This window comes from Cetorhinus maximus, chromosome 18 (assembly GCF_964194155.1).
Source record: "Cetorhinus maximus chromosome 18, sCetMax3.hap1.1, whole genome shotgun sequence".
Classification (NCBI taxonomy): domain Eukaryota; kingdom Metazoa; phylum Chordata; class Chondrichthyes; order Lamniformes; family Cetorhinidae; genus Cetorhinus; species Cetorhinus maximus.
Genome location: NC_135896.1, coordinates 93,054,294 through 93,071,112, shown reverse-complemented (window position 1 = coordinate 93,071,112; position 16,819 = coordinate 93,054,294). Strand labels below are relative to the sequence as shown.

Sequence of the window (16,819 nt, the reverse complement as noted above, 5' to 3'; positions counted from 1 at the left end):
TTAAGGAGGTCACAGACTCCTCAGGAGAGTCTAAGTGGGCTAAAGGAACAAAGAGAAATAGGAGTATAGACACACAAATCACAAAGTAATGACACGGATTAATGAGGCCATTAAGAAAAAGCATCGGGGTTCATTTCTATAGGGATAGATTGAAAAGCAGAAGAAGATGTTAAATTTGTAAAGAACCTTGGTTATACCACACTTGGGAGTACTGGCAACAGTTCTGGTCTTCAAGTTATTAAAAAACATAGAGGCACTGGAGAAGGTGCAAAAAAGATTTTTACTAGTACGCCATTATAACTGAGAGGTTATCCCTATCAGGGAAAATTGAACAGACTGGGCTTGCTTCTCTATAAAAGGTAAGGCTGAGGGGGTGGGGTTACCTGTTAGAGGTCTTTAGGATTATAAAAGGGTTCAAAAGGGTAGATGTAGAGAAAATGTTTCCACACGTGGGGGGGTGTCCAAGATTAGAGGCCATAAATATGATAATCACTAATAAGTTCAATACCACATTCAGGAGCTTTTTTTTCAAACCCAGGGAATGATTTGAGTGGTGAACTTGCTACCACTAGGAGTAGCTGAGGCAAATAGCACAGATGCATTTTCAGGGAAGGCCAGATAAACACTGAAGCGTGAAAGCAATAGAGGATATGTTGGTTGGGTTAGAAGAAGAAAGGTGGGAAGAGAGCCTTGCAGCATAAGTGCCAGTGTGGCTATGTTGGGCCTGTTCCTGTGTTGTAAATAACAGGTCTTTTTTTTTAAGTAGATATGAAGCCTTGCTGGTTCAGAGTAGCAGAAAACACTGTATGATTACTGTGCTAAACATTGCGGGATTCACAGAATAGTCTGATATCCAGGTTCATCTCCACACCCTGACTGTCACTCCTTGAAGGCTGCGAACATCTTGACAAATATCTTCAAATAAAAGTGACAGGGCCAATATAATCACTGGTCATATTGCGAAAAAAACTCAACACACACACACACACACACACACACAAGCATTTCAACAAATCCCACAAAATCTGAACTGAATACCCTTATCACTCAAGACACCAGTCTCAGGTAAACCAACAAACTCTCTAACTGCTGTGACAATTTAAAATACAACATGATTTCTCTGTGTGAAACAGCTTTTTTTTTACATTCCTGTACCACAACAGAGTTAAATATGGTAATCCTTTGCTAAGTCGTAGACAAAAATAGCAAATTAAGCAGGTTCATCCAGCATGATTTAGCCAATGGAAGCAATAACCTGTTTATTTTAAATGGGTTAACACTTGCTCAAATACCCGTGAGGAATTTCATAGAAATGTGTGCAGACTAACATTTCTGTGATAAAGAGTTATTTTTGTCTTGTTTTGGTTGGCAGCTTTATATTCATTCATAGCACATAGGTAAACAGTTTAAAACAAAATGACTGCAGCTGAGATTTTGGTACCAAACCTATTGTTGGTATAATGTTGGAAGCTGTAATGAGTGTTACAGGCTGGAGACAAAAATAATTCAAGCTTGCTCAACGTAGTGTGATTGGTTCAGCTTGTATAGGACTGTTCATTTTTTTAAAAAATCTGGATGATTAGGTATTAAAAATCTAGATAGTAACACTTTAATGTAAAATAAAAATACCAATTTTTCTCTTGTTAAATTTGAAAAGAGACAATCAGTTTGAAATGATTGAATGAGAAAATGTTCATTCTGAATTCTCAAAAATTGAGCAAACTAATCAGACCCAACAGCAAATAAAGTGACAAAAATCATGTCCCACTTTATGCACATAAACAAGTTGACTGTTTGAATGCAAAATCAAACAGGAGACCAGCTGTTCTGGGACCTAATGCCTATTTCCATGAAGTTGGGTCTCGTTATACTTTACTTTGACCCAAATTTCCATGATTTTCCAAGACTGCAGCAGGGTCAGGGACTGTCCGCTGCATCCTCATTCCCAGGACAGCACAAGCCAAGTGCTCAATTGCCCTCAGGTCAGAGTATCGCAAGGGGCCACAAGTAGCAGTGCAAAGAAAGTTCAAAAAGGTGAGTAACTTGGCTCTTATTTCAGGCAACCATTGATTTTGGGGCTTGAAGTTCTAATAGCTGCTGATCTCTGATATAGGCCATTCCAATTCCAATTCCTCCAGCGAGAAACTGTTAATGGGAAGGCCTGCACCGGGGATGCAACTCTGTATTTGATGGTCAACCCAGTATTTTTTTTATATTCATTCACGGCATGTGGGCTTCGCCGGCTGGGCCAGCATTTATTGCCCATCCCTAGTTGCCCTTCAGAAGGTGGTGGTGAGCTGCCTTCTTGAACCGTTGCAGTCCCTGTGGCGTAGACACACCCACAGTGCTGTTAGGGAAGGAGTTCCAGGATTTTGACCCAGCGACAGTGAAGGAATGGTGATATATTTCCAAGTCAGGATGGTGAGTGGCTTGGAAGGGAATCTCCAGGTGGTGGTGTTCCCATCCTATCTGCTGCCCTTGTCCTTCCAAATGGTAGAGGTCGTGAGTTTGGAAGGTGCTGTCTAAGGAGCCTTGGTGAACTCCTGCAGTGCATCTTGTAGGTGGTACACACTGCTGCTACTGTGCGTTGGTGGTGGAGGGAGCGAATGTTTGTGGATGTGGTGCCAATCAAGCAGGCTGCTTTGTCCTGGGTGGTGTCCAGCTTCTTCAGTGTTGTGGGAGCTTCACTCATCCAGGCAAGTGGGGAGTATTCCATCACACTCCTGACTTGTGCCTTGTAGATGGTGGACAGGCTTTGGGGAGTCAGGAGGTGAGTTACTTGTCACACAATTCCTAGCCTCTGACCTGCTCTTGTAGCCACAGAATTTATATGGCTAGTCCAGTTCAGTTTCTAGTCAATGGTAATCCTAGGATGTTGATGATGGGGGATTCAGTGGTGGAGAATGCCATTGAAAATCAAGGGGCAATAGTTGGATTCTCTCTTGTTGGAGATGGTCATTGCCTGGCACTTGTGTGTCACGAATGTTACTTGCCATTTGTTAGCCCAAGCCTGGTTATTTTCCAGGTCTTGCTGCATCTGGACATGGACTGCTTCAGTATCTGAGGAGTGGCGAATGGTGCTCAACATTGTGCAGTCATGAGCAAACATCCCCACTTCTTATGATGTAAGGAAGGTCATTGATGAAGCAGCTGAAGATGGTTGGGCCTAGGACACTACCCTGAGGAACTCCTGCAGTGATGTCCTGGAGCTGAGATGACTGACCTCCAACAACCACAACTATCTTCTCTTGTACTAGGTATGACTCCAACCAGCGGAGTGTTTTCCCTGGTTCACATTGACTCCAGTTTTGCTAGTGCTCCTTGATGCCACAGTCGGACAAATGCTACATTGATGTCAAGGGCAGTCACTCTCACCTCACCTTGGGAGTTCAGCTCTTTTGTCCCTGTTTGAACAAAGGTTGTAATGAGGTCAGAAGCTGAGTGGCCCTGGCGGAATCCAAACTGGGCATCAGTGAGCAGGTTATTTCTAAGCAAGTGCCGCTTGATAGCACTGTTGATGACCCCTTCCATTATTTTACTGATGATCAAGAGTAGACTGATGGGGTGGTAATTGGCCAGGTTGGATTTGTCCTGCTTTTTGTGTACAGAACATACCTGAGCAATTTTCCACATAACTGGGTAGATGCCAGTGTTGTAGCTGCACTGGAACAGCTTGGCTAGGGGTGCAGCAAGTTCTGGAGCACAAGTCTTCAGTACTATTACCAGAATATTGTCAGGGTCCATAGCCTTTGCAGAATCCAGTGCCTTCAGCCGTTTCTTGATATCACGTGGAGTGAATCGAATTGGCTGAAGACTGGCATCTGTGATGCTGGGGACCTCCGGAGGAGGCTGAGATGGATCATCCACTCGGCACTTCTGGCTGAAGATTGTTGCGAATGCTTCAGCCTTATCTTTTGCACTGTTATGCTGGGCTCCTCCATCATTGAAGATGGGGCTATTTGTGGAGCATCCTCCTCCAGTGAGTTGTTTAATTGTCCACCACCATTTGCGACTGGATGTGGCAGGACTGCAGAGCTTAGATCTGCTCCGTTGGTTGTGGGATCGCTTAGCTCTGTCTATCACTTGCTGCTTATGCTGTTTGGCACGCAAGTAGTCCTGTGAAATAGCTTCACCAGGTTGATACCTCATTTTTAGGTGTGTGTGTTGCTGCTCCTGGCATGCCCTCCTGCACTCTTCACTGAACCAGAGTTAATCCCCTGGCTTGATGGTAATGGTAGAGTGGGGGATATGCCAGGCCATGAGGTTACAGATTGTGTTCGAGTACAATTCTGCTGGTGATGGCCCACAGCGCCTCATGGATGCCCAGTCCTGAGTTGCTAGATCTGTTCGAAATCTATCTCATTTAGCACAGTGGTGGTGCCACATAACACGATGGAGGGCATCCTCAATGTGAAGGCGGGACATCGTCTCCACAATACTGTGCGGTGGTCACTCCTACCGATGCTGTCATGGACAGATGCATCTGCAGCAGGCAATATGTTTTTACCTCTTGTTGGTTCCCTCACCACCTGCCGTAGACCCAGTCTAGTAGCTATGTCATTTAGGACTCAGCCAGTTCGGTCAGTCGTGGTGCTACCAAACCACTCTTGGTAATGGACATTGAAGTCCTCCATCCAGAGTAGATTCTGTGCCCTTGCCGCCCTCAGTGCTTCCTCCATGCGATGTTCAACCTGGAGGAGCACTGATTCATTAGCAGGAGGCTTCCTTGCCCATGTTTGACCTGATGCCATGAGATTTCATCGGGTCCGGAGTCGATGTTGAGGACTCCCAGGGCAACTCCCTCCCGACTCTATACCACTGTGCTGCCACCTCTGCTGGGCCTGTCCTGCCAGTGGGACAGGGCATACCCAGGGATGGTGATGGTGGTGTCTGGGACATTATTTGTAAGGTATGATTCCGTGAGGATGACAATGTCAGGCTGTTGCTTGACTAGCCTGTGAGATAGCTCTCCCAATTTTGGCACTAGCCCCCAGATGTTAGTAAGGAGGGCTTTGCAGAATCAACAGGGCTGCGATTGCTGTTGTCGTTTCCAGTAGTCCAAGGCCGATGCCAGGTTTCACTCCTTTATTGTGGCTTTGTAGTGGCTCGTTACAACTCAATCAGTCAACCACATTTCAATCAGTCAACCACATTGCTGTGGTTCTGGAGTCACATGTAGGCCAGACCAGGATATTAGTGAACCAGATGGGTTTTTACAACAATTGACAGTGGTTTCATGGTCATCATTAGACTTTTAATTCCAGATTTTTATTGAATTCAAATTCCACCATATGCTGTGGCAGGATTCGAACCTGGGTCCCCAGAGCATTACCCTGGGTCTTTGGCTACTAGTCCAATGACACTACCACTACGCCATTGCCTCCCTCAATCCGGCACTCAAAGGCCTAGGCAATATGACCACACTTTGGGAGTGCTCCAACAGTCTAGGACTTGAGTGGATGTGTGGCAGGGTAGAAAAGAAGTAGGGAAATCAGTCCCTTCAAGTTAGGAGTCCACTATTGCTTCAAGGGAGTTTGTCAAACATTCTCCAAGAGGGAGATACTAACTGGGAAAAGAGGCAGCATTTTCTTACCCAAGTTTATTTTATGTCAGCTGATAAATGATTTATTAATTTCCACAATTCTCCATTTCTCCCAAACTGCAGCATAAAGCATATCTTCCTCACTTGGGAGTTCAGAGGACTAGCTGTTTGATTATCTGCCTGAACAGTCTAAAGATGTAGAGAATAAAGGGCTTAGATGCACTGAAAAATAATAACCCTGTGCAACACAGAGAAATAATTAATTGATGTACTGAATTATACTAGCAACATCACATGACTGCTAGGTAGTAATTAAAAACGATGGTCACCAACAAACAGATGAAAGTTTTTTTTTGTCAAAATAAAGAACAACCTGAAATGAGACGAATTCTTTTTCACTGTGGGTGTCGAGTCTCTCAACGGTTTTGCAAAAAAAATAAAGAGCTCAAGCTGTAGCACGAGGAACACAGCAATGCGTACCATAATGAAACGAAGACAACTGCAAAAGAACAAAAGAGCTCGTACAGCATCAAGATACAGAGCCATGTCAAGCCAATAGTTAATAACACCCTCGCGTGCATGATTCTCTAGGGGCCCAGCTTTCTTTCATTCACAAAGGTACACCAGCGATTTACCTTAATGCTATCTCACCTCATTCGTTCTTTCCCCATTGTGTTCACCACATTAGCATTATGGCGTTGTTGTGTTCGTAGCACCGGTGCTGCAGTTTGTTGTGCTCACTCATTGCCGCTCTGCTTTGAGCTCATCTGTGCAAGGCTGTTGAGACTGGAGTTAATCGAATGGACACTTCAGACAACCATGTTCAAAATGAATTCAACTCATTTCAGATTCTCCTTTACTTTGACAAAAAAAAACCTTTCATCTGTTTGTTGCTGATCATTTTTAATTGCTACCTACTAGCTGTGATGTTAGCAGTAAACCACATTCAGAGTACATCAATTAATTAATTCTGTCTGCTGCAGAGTTATTATTCGGTGTTTATAAGTCCTTTACTTCCTACAGCCTTTAGATTGTTCAGACAGATATTCAAACAATATTCCTAGGAACTCCTGGATAATTAAAAATACACAAGCCTATTCGAACTATGTGGATGTCAATGTGATTTATTGTGAATCACACTGGAAACGTTAATTATCCCCAGCACTCAGAGCACACTATTTAAAAAAGGTCTTGATTTTATATGGTCCTAAATGGATGTCTATTAGCATCTTTTGTTACAGCAAATAAATCCAAATTGGAAACAATTCAGGATTGAATGAAGTGCAAATTACTCAGGAAATAGAATATAACAATTTCTATCTCCCAACAAATATCTAACTAACTTTATAAAGGCTTTTCATCCATCACCCTTAATTTAGGGGCTGAATTAACATGAGTGATCTGTTGCATTCAAATCTATCACAACTTTTAAACACAAAACAACTGGTACTAATTAATGAAACAGAGCATAGCAATGTTTTTCAGTGAGTAGCACTGTTCAACCTGAGCAAATTGAAAATTAATATCCAGAGTACAACTCTGAAGGGTGAAGGTTAAGGTTACACAATTGCAAATATAAGCACCACCAATTGGTGCTTGTTTCTCGTGCTCTGTACTTTGTGATGAGTTTGGAACACCTCCTTGTGGATTGTGCCTTTGCAAAGAAAGTCTGGAGAGAGATGCAGTGGTTGCTGTCGAGGTTCATCCCGAGCAGTTCTGTGACACAGGACTCTGTGCTCTACGGGCTGTTCCCAGGGACACACACCGAGACAAACATCAACTGCAGCTGGAGGATCATCAACTCGGTGAAAGAGGCGCTTTGGTCTGCCCGAAACTTGTTGGTCTTCCAGCACAAAGAGTTGTCCCCGACCGATTGTTGCGGACTGGCACAATCCAAAGTCCAGGACTACGTGCTGAGGGACGCACTAAAGCTTGGGGCAGCTGCCGCAAAGGCGCAATGGGGAAGGGTCGCTGTCTAAGACCTTTCTACCACAGCGCACCGAGAGACTGGGAACTGTTTAGAGCCCCTCGGGCTGTACAGATCAAAATGAAAGGCTGTAAATGACTGTAATATTGTTTGTACTGATGCACCTGGTGATACATTTTGTAAAAGTTTAACCTGGATTGTACCCTTGTAATGTTGTTTTTGAAATGGTTTTGAATGTGATTGAAGATAATTTATGAATAAAGTATATTTTTACAAAAAAAAAAGTTTGGAATATGCCAAGTGGTGCCATGTATTCTCATTCTGTTGGAGGACTTGGTCAATAAAAAACTGGTATCTTGGTGAATTTGTTAGCTTATTGGTGCAGGATAACGTTTCTTTGTTTTTACCACAGCCATGGAGGCGCCTTGTCTTACTTCTTCTCTAGTTTTCTTCAAGCCCCCCTCAGTCTATATCTCAATGTTGTCTAACCCATCTGATTTTTCTTTTTCCTCGTCTGTTTTCACCCTCAATTTCTCCTTCAATTGTTGCCAGGACAAGACCATTGGGTCTTTGTTCCCAGTGTCTGTACTTGTCTGTCTCTCTCTAACTCTACTCAGAAACCCTTTTGCTACCTGAACTTTTACCCTTGATCTATAACCCACTCTTCGTCTCTCTCCATCCAAACGATTCTAAGGATAACATTCATGTGATTAGATACCAATAATAGATTTCAGGCAAACATTTAAACATATCACCACCATTGAGTCACAGCCCTGTTTTTAACAAAAAGGAACCAGGGCAGGCAGTATTTTGGGTACTGCCGGACATCCTGTGGTATTATCCATCGTTAGCTCGGACCCTGGGGAACAGTTGTGATGGTCACTTTTTAAACTTGGATTGGCAACTTTAAGGCCACTGCTGAAGTACTCCCTGTGAGAAGGCTAACAATTGAAGTTTCTTCTAAATTGGTGGGGCCAATTACAGGTCAACAAATTACATGCAAGTTTCAGGCTCCACTTCATAAGGATTTGGAATGAAAATGTCTGGCTAATTTTCCTCATTTTGCAAAGTGTGTGATTATATGCAGAGAGCGCACTGGTCCATGACAATAACACTAGCTACAAGGCTTTTTATTTATATATAAAGAATATTTTAGTCATTGCTCACGTTAAGTTGGCAAAGCCATGTGCATCCAAGGGCAGAGGGCTTAGTTGTAGCTAAGTATTTTTTTTCTCTTTATTCCTTCGTGGGATGTGGGCATTGCTGACAAGGCCAGCGTTTGTTGCCCATCCCTAATTGCCCTTGAACTGAATGGCTTGCTAGGCCATTTCAGAGGGCAGTTAAGAGTCAACCACATTGCTGGTGTCACATGTGGGCCAGACCAGGTAAAGATGGCAGATTTCCTTCCCGAAAGTGGATTAGGACAATCAACGGTAGTTGTCATGGTCACCAGGAGACTAGCTTTCCATTACAGATTTTATTAATTGATTTTAAATTCCACCAGCTGCCATGGCGGGATTTGAACCCATGCCCCCAGAGAATTAGCCTCTGGATTACTAGTCCAGTGACATAACATTACACCATCATCTCCACCTAAACTAATAAATCTTAGACTCAAGAGTTTAACTGTTGGTTGGTGAGAGATGGTTTTACAATGATCATCCGCTTTGGGCTTGAGAAGCACTTTGCATGAAATAACTGGCCTTCCTCCTCTTTACTGTCACCTTTAAACAGTGGGGAAAGCATCAGCCAGTACAACTTTCAGTACAACTTCACAGTACCTAATGTAAATTAAAGAAAACACAAGTGGGATAAAACAGAATCTTGCACCTGTTTGGGGAAGACAAGTGGCATTATTGATGGCAAAAGATTTGGCGCCTTCTTGGCAATCACTTAGTGTAGCTGCTCGCTTGTCAAAAAACGCAACAACCACACACAGAAAAAACAAACAAGAGTCCGAAGAAATGCATGCTACACCAGCACTATCACCACTACTGTTAGCTGCTTCAAACCAGATGTCTTGGAAAATAATAATCTTGGAAACCACTCATAATTTAAGGCAATCAAATCCTCCAACACAGACTGCTTGCTTGTTTATGTTACATTACTGGAACTCCAAACAATGATAACAGGCACTATTCACAGCAGGAGAAGTCATTCATAATGTATAACGTAGAACAAACTTCACTGGAGTGTTTTCATGGGTGTCTCAGATCCTCCAAACCAGTAATAACCAGCTCTCTCTATTTCGGTGGTGTGTAATAAGAAAGAGGAACATTTGTGGTAATCAATGTGCACTTAGTGAGCATTAATCAACAGTTCTTTGCCAAAAAGGAACAGTTACTGTATGAGTTAAATAGATAAAAGCTTTCCATTAGTGCTGTTTGTCTGGGGAGATGGTGGTCACTGGACTAGTAATCCAGAGGCCCAGGCTAATGCTCTGGGGACACGGCTTCAAATCCCACAATGGCAGCTGGTGGAATTTAAATTCAATTAATAAATCTGGAATTGAAAGCTAGTCTCAGTTCAGGTGACCATGAAACTATTAACAATTGTCATTAAAAACAGGTCTGGTTCACCAATGTCCTGTAGGGAAAGGAAATCTGCCATCTGTACCTGGTCTGGCCTACATGTGACAACGTGGTTGATACTCTTTCGAGTTATCAACAGTCACAGATTGCAACTCTTTTGAGTACAATCACAGTTCTTGGTTTCCAGGAGTGGGACTTGAACCCACAACCCTCTGATTCAAAGGCGAGGGACAATGTGGTTGATGCTTAACCACTCTCCAAAATGACCTAACAAGCCAATCAGTTCAAAGGTATGCTGGCTTATGAAAGAGTATAAAAGCACCCACTAATCAAAATAGAACTATGATATTTAAAGCCTCAGTACTTTGTACAGAGAGTTTATGAAAAAACTCTGGACTAATCAACTTGCGAGAGATTTATGAGAAAGCCATCAGTAAGTAGTCATCACCATAGCATCAAAAGCGGTTTTAAAAAATCAGCACGTGCATTTAATTCCTCCACACTTCCGTGTGCGATATTTTAAAATTTTGTACTGTTTCACAAACATGATCTTCTCTCTGAGGCAGTCCCTGGACATCAAGGATGACTTGCTTCCATTCTGCTTTGATGGGCTCTGGCTTGGCTGATAAGCCCAAAGCAGACTCTGCAGACTCTGCCACATGTTGGGGCAGGTGATGCTTGAAGGGTTGGGCAGACGGGTTGTTTGAAGGTTTGTGCGCTCCTTCCGACGCCTTCACTTGGCCTCTGTACGTTCCTGACAAAGTCTTTCGATGTGCTGGTTACCTTCCCGGACGAGCCTTCTCCATTTTGGTTGGTCAACAGGCCAGGATCTCCCATGAGTCGACAGGGATATTTGACCTCTTCAGGGATGTTTTGAGTACATCCCTAAAGCATTTCCGCTGTTCCTGGGAGTCTCCTGCTGCGGCCAGGTTCCAAGTAGAGCAATTGCTTCGGGAGCCTGGTGTCGGGTAGATGAATGACATGCCCTGTCCAGCGGAGCTGGTTTGAGTGATTAGCATCCTGGGCAGGTTGGCTTGGGAGTGGACGCAGCCATTGGACTCCCTTTCTGGCACCGGATTTAGAGGATCTTGTGAAGGCATGGCTGGTGATTCTTCTCCGGTGCTTTGAGGTGCCAGCTGTAAGTTGTCCAAGCCTCCGAAGCATATAGTAGCATGGGGATCACTGCTGTCCGGTAAACCATTACCTTAGTCTAGGATCTTAACGTGGCGCTTTCTGACTGCACAGTTGCTTTCTCACAGGCAGTTTGCAGTGCCCTTATCTTCACGTGCACAACCAGCATATGAGGACTCTAGACATCATTTCACCTGGACACCCCGAGAAGCTATTGCTTCACTTATCTAATGACAATGTTGTATTTTTGGAAAAAAACCCTTTACCAAATAAGATTGCACAAATGAAAATCCAATGAAGAAACAAACCAAATCCCTATAACAAATGGAGAATTCCAAAATACACACAGAGAAGTGGGAGATTTTTTAGTTCTATTTTTGGTCTAACCTTCAATCTGAAATTAACTTTGATTGCAAGTCTGTCTATTTGTTGCGTCATTGGCACAGCAGCCATATTTTGTGATATTGACACCAAATTTCACCAGCACCCCCACCCATACTCTTTAAGACATCAGTGAAATCTTAATGATGATTCCAAAAGGAACTCCAGAAATGCCCAGGGCTAGGATACTTACAAATGCATACTGCGTACAAAAGTTAAAAACTGGGAAGTGTGGTGCAGAATGTTGCAGATCCATTGTTCTGCGGTAAATAGAGGCCAGGATGTGGATTCCCCTCAGCAACTGCATCGTTCTGAACTGCAGAGTCAAGTAGAGGCACTGAGAAAAGGACAGTTGCTTCTGTGTCAGGAGACCACGTCAAGCCAACCACTCCTACGTGTCTCCCAGCACCTAGTTAGACAGCAATGTTGACAAACGTGTTTGATTCGCAGGCTTCTCACGCTCTTAACTGGGGTATAAGGTGGGCAGATTTTCAAAAATCAAAACAGGGACACATTGACCAGCTCCAGGTAACACTGAGTTTCACATTCAAAGGATATGAGAGTCTGTGCGATGGTACCCCACTCCAGTGTTGTACTGAGCTGTTTCTCACCAGCCCCCTCATTGAGTGCTTTTACCTGGAGCTGCACTGCCTGACGCACATCCTCCACTGTCAGCCAGCTCACGGTTGCTAAGCGACGTTGTCAAAACCACATCTGGGAGAGTGGCCTGGGCAGATCTCGAGAGAGGTCCTAGAGCGTAAGCCCGGCTGGGGAGGGTACCTCTCCCTTGGGTCAGCTGTCAACCATCCAATGGGGTCCCCCACCACATTGCCAACCTCCTCCCCCACCAACCCTACGGTACCGTCTCGGTTTACATTCATATTTTGCCTCCTCCTTGTCCCCATTGGCATCGTTTGAAGAGTGACCAAAATGGGAAAAAACAGAAAACCGGGCATTTGAAAAATTTGAGGAAACTGTTGGGACACCGGGATGTTTAATGAAAATCTGAGACTGTTGCAGTGAAACCGGGACTTCTGATCGCCCTACTGGAATGCACGTAGGTGAAGGACAAATCAGGGATTAAGTGGAGAAAGGGGTAATGACACAAGGTCAAAACATTTGAAAATAGGCAGTGGACCGCAAGTAAAACTGATTCCATTACAGCCCACACCGCAGCATTAGTGGCACAAGGTAATCCTCTGTGGCTGTGCCAGTGTAGGCGGGGTGCCATTTTGCACATACACCATCTAACCTAAAACTAAAATGTACAAAATCTTCAACTCATCAAAAGAAGGAAGATGGAACTTAGGAGAAAGGTCGATTGCCAGGTACGGAGGTCAGATGCAGTGGCAAGAACTTCCATCGCCTCAATCACACAAGTGGCGCTACAGAAAGTGAATATTTTACAATTAATATTTTGTTCCTGTATATATTTTTCTTCCCCGCTCCCCCCACCCTGCCCCAAAGGAAGCCTTTTCCAATTAAACGCACATGAGAACATCGGTGACAGTTGGTGACACCAGGTTTGCCTGTAGAGAGATGCATTAATTCAATGCGTTAGTGCCAATTTGAAACAGAATCGTGATTTAGACTGCATGTGCTCTGGGAGCACAGAAGACTTATTTTTCACCCATTTGAATTTAGAATGCAATTAAAACAGGAATTCTTTTAAGAATTCCAGTTAAAGAGATCCTTGAAGGCCTACTTGGCAACTATACTGACCAGAGTAGAACTGAGTCATTCGGAAATGCAGGATTGGATATTTGGTTGGTGTAGAGTTTGGTTTTCTTAAATGGAACAGTAGCAGAACTAAAATTGTGCTCAGCGCTGAGGGGAAGCCAAGTGAAAACAAACAGCCAGGGTTCCTATAGAAGTGTTATCCAATAACCACTGGGGAGAAGTGCCTGAACAGATAAGTTTTTTTTTATTCATTCATTGGATGTGGGCTTGTATTTCCCATTCCTAATTGCCTTTTAGAAGGTGATGATGAGCTGCCTTCTTGATCTGCTGCAGTCCATGTGGTGTAGTTACACTCACAGTGCTGTTAGGGAGGGAGATCCAGGATTTTGACCCAGCGACAGTGAAGGAACGGTGATATATTTCCAAGTCAGCATGGCGAGTGACTCGTAGGGGAACTTCTAGGTGGTGGTGTTCCCATGTGTCTGCTGCCCTTGTCCTTCCAGGTGGTAGTGGTCGTGGGTTTGTAAGGTGCTGTAGGAGCCTTGGTGAATTCCTGCAGTGCATCTTGTGGATGGTACACACTGCTGCTACTGTGCGTCGATGGTGCAGGGAGTGAATGTTAGTGGATGGGGTGCCAATCCAGTGGGCTGCTTTGTGCTGGATGGTGTCAAGCTTCTTCAGTGTTGTTGGAGCCGCACTCATCTAGGCAAGTGGAGAGCATTCGAATCACACTCCTGACTTGTACCTTGTAGATAGTGGATAGGCTTTGGGAAGTCAGGAGGTGAGTTACTCGCCGCAGGATTCCAAGCCTCTGGCCTGCTCTTGTGGCCACATTTATAAGGCTAGTCCAGTTTAGTTTCTGGTCAATGGTAACCCCAAGAATGTTGATAGTGGGGGATTCAGTGATGGTAATGACATTGAATGTCAAGGGGCGATGGTTAGATTCTCTCTTGTTGGAGATGGTCATTGCCTGGCACTTGTGTTGCATGAATGTTACTTGCCACTTTTCAGTTAGTTGAAGATGTGTGCAGGTATAGCCATGAACCTACCATGGCCAATAAAGGTAGGATTTTCCTCTGTGCTAACACTGCAGCAGATGGAACTTAAAATTGGGCAGTGATCCTTACACCAGGTCGTAGCCTATTTTCACATCTGGCCCAACTGTTTGGCATCAGCAGTTGTAGATACAGACAGGTGACTTCAATGAAGCACTGTCTACAACAGGCATTCAAAATTACTAGGCAACAGGGAATCCGCACTGGTGTTTTTGGCAACAGAAGGCAAAGGTTTCATGGAAGGAATTGGGCAAACACCCTTATGGGTCCAACATCGTATTATGAGAGAAGGCAGCTTTACCAAACACTCTGGTGATGCAGCTGGATGGTTGTTAGAATCCACAAGGGCGATTATCCATCTTTCACTCAATCAGAAGATATGCTACGGTAATGTAGAGTCAGACAGTTGAGCAAAAGGTCCTTCCCATCACTCATGTGTGTTTGGTCTTTGTCTTGGGCTTGGGGAGTGGGTGGTGGGGGTGGGGTGGGATGGTTGGTGTGGAAATCCCATCTTCAATATCCTGGCTCACACATGAAGAATGGTTATGGAACCTGATGCCAGCAAGTTACCACCATTTTGACAAAACAAAATTAATAATTTATGCAGGGCCATTCATGTTCCTGGGTAGTTCCAACATGCTTCTAGGCCAATCAAATACTTTTTAAAGTCTACTCTGTTGCAATGTCAGCAAATGTGACTGCCATTTTCTGCACAGCAAGACTCCGCAATTTGTAATTAATTAACTGGTGGTATTGCTGAAAAAAGATTGTTCAGTGTTAAGGTTGTCAGTTGTATTTTTAAGGTTAAGGATAAATGGGTGGAGGGTATTGATTGTTCAAGTACCTTGAGCACATACAAAGAGGGACTGCTGGGGCACCGGTTCTTAATAGGTAGGAGGCAGAGATATGTAGTTCTGCGTTCTGTGAATGAATCTAATATCAAAAAAATGATCTGTGTCTAGTTTCACACTTCACCATCTGGCTTGGATCCATTTAATAGTCAGCGCACCAGGAGAGTGCTCCTGCACCTCAGTTAGTGCCACGATATATATATATTGGGGTGGAGTTACCAGCTAACATTGTCAGTGGAAATCAGCCAATCCAGTGCTGAAGATTAGGAAATTTTAAGCCTACATTCCACCAAGCGTAAATCAAGTGTCCATGATCTTCAATACGGGTTTAAAAATAATTTCATCCAAAGCTACCGCCAACCACAAAACCGACTACACCCCTAGAGTGAAATAATATGAAATAATGAGGATGGCAAATATTGTCTGCTTGAGGAGAGTCTTCTAATTGCTCTTTTCAGGCACAAAGGTACTAGTAGACTCGTCTTATAAATTTATACATGTTAAAAAAGATTACATTTACTTGGAATGTGAAAAGTGTTCAGCATTTAAGTATTTAATGGTGCAGTACAGTTTTTGTAAGTCATTTTCAGAATCAGGTTACTCACAGATGGAGGAGCAGACACTTATTAAAAATGTTTTTTTTGTGATAAACCCATTTTCAGCTGTATTAATAAAACTGCACCAGTTTACCACTCTTAAATACTTCAGTGAATATTATTTAATGTGGAGGAAAACACTTACATTCAATTAAGCTGTCTAATTGCACTGGTTCTTGAAAGATATTACATTTGTGACTTTGCAAATGAGTTTGGCTGAAATTTAAGCTGTAATTTCACTTTGGAAAGACAAACCAATTTGGAGCGCACTTTACGGCCTGTTTCCCGATTGGACCCAAAGTGGAAACTCTACCCCATTGTGCCTGCCTCAGTAGGCAGAGGGGGTGAAACTTTCAAGGTGATAGGGATACCTCCCCACCAAGAAAATTTGACATCATTTGCATTCAACAGCATTCAAAAGGCATCATATTTGCTCATTTGGGAGCATTTGTGCTCAAAAACATATAGGAACATAGGGACAGGAGAAGGCCATTCAGCCCATCAAGCCTGCTCCATCATTCAATACGGTCATGGCTGATCAAACACTTCATTGCCTTTTACCCACACTATCCCCATAACCCTTTACGTCATTGTTAATCAGAAATCAATCAACCTCTACCTTAAACATCCTCAATGACTGAGGTTCCACGGTCCCCTGGGGGTGAAGAATTCCAAAGATTCACAACCCTCTGAGTAAAGAAATTTGCCCTCACCTCGGTCCTAAGTGGCTGCCCTCCTTACTTTGAAATCGTGTCTCCTGGTTCTAGGCTCCCCAACCAGGGGAAACATCTTACCTGCATCGACCCTGTCTATCTCTTTAAGTATTTTGTAGGTTTCAATGAGATCACCTCTCATTCTTCGAAACTCTAGAGAATACAGTTTGCCCAGTCCCGCCATCCCCAGAACAAACTTTGTGAACCTTCGTTGCACTCCCTCTATGGCAAAATTGCACACAGTACTCCAGGTACAATCTAACCAAGCTTCTATACAATTGAAGCAAGACTTCACTACTCCTGTACTCAAATCCTCTTGCAATAAAGGCTAACATTCCATTAGCCTTCCTAACTGCCTGCTGCACCTGCATGTTAGCCTTCAGTGACTTATGGACAAGGGCACCCAGGTCCC

At 43.7% G+C, this 16,819-nt stretch overlaps 1 protein-coding gene across 8 annotated transcripts in view; it reads right to left on the bottom strand.

The window, feature by feature from the left end:
- The window catches only part of LOC144693363 (alpha-(1,6)-fucosyltransferase), a 726,743-nt gene that overhangs the window by 360,235 nt on the left and 349,689 nt on the right, over window positions 1-16,819 (bottom strand). The window contains exon 5 of one of the 8 annotated variants that reach the window (XM_078563197.1): window positions 6,194-6,328. The exons of the other annotated variants lie outside the window; for them this stretch is intronic. The gene's annotated coding sequence lies outside the window, so the exon portion shown is untranslated. The remainder of the gene's footprint in view (window positions 1-6,193; window positions 6,329-16,819) is intronic. 8 annotated transcript variants of the gene reach the window in all.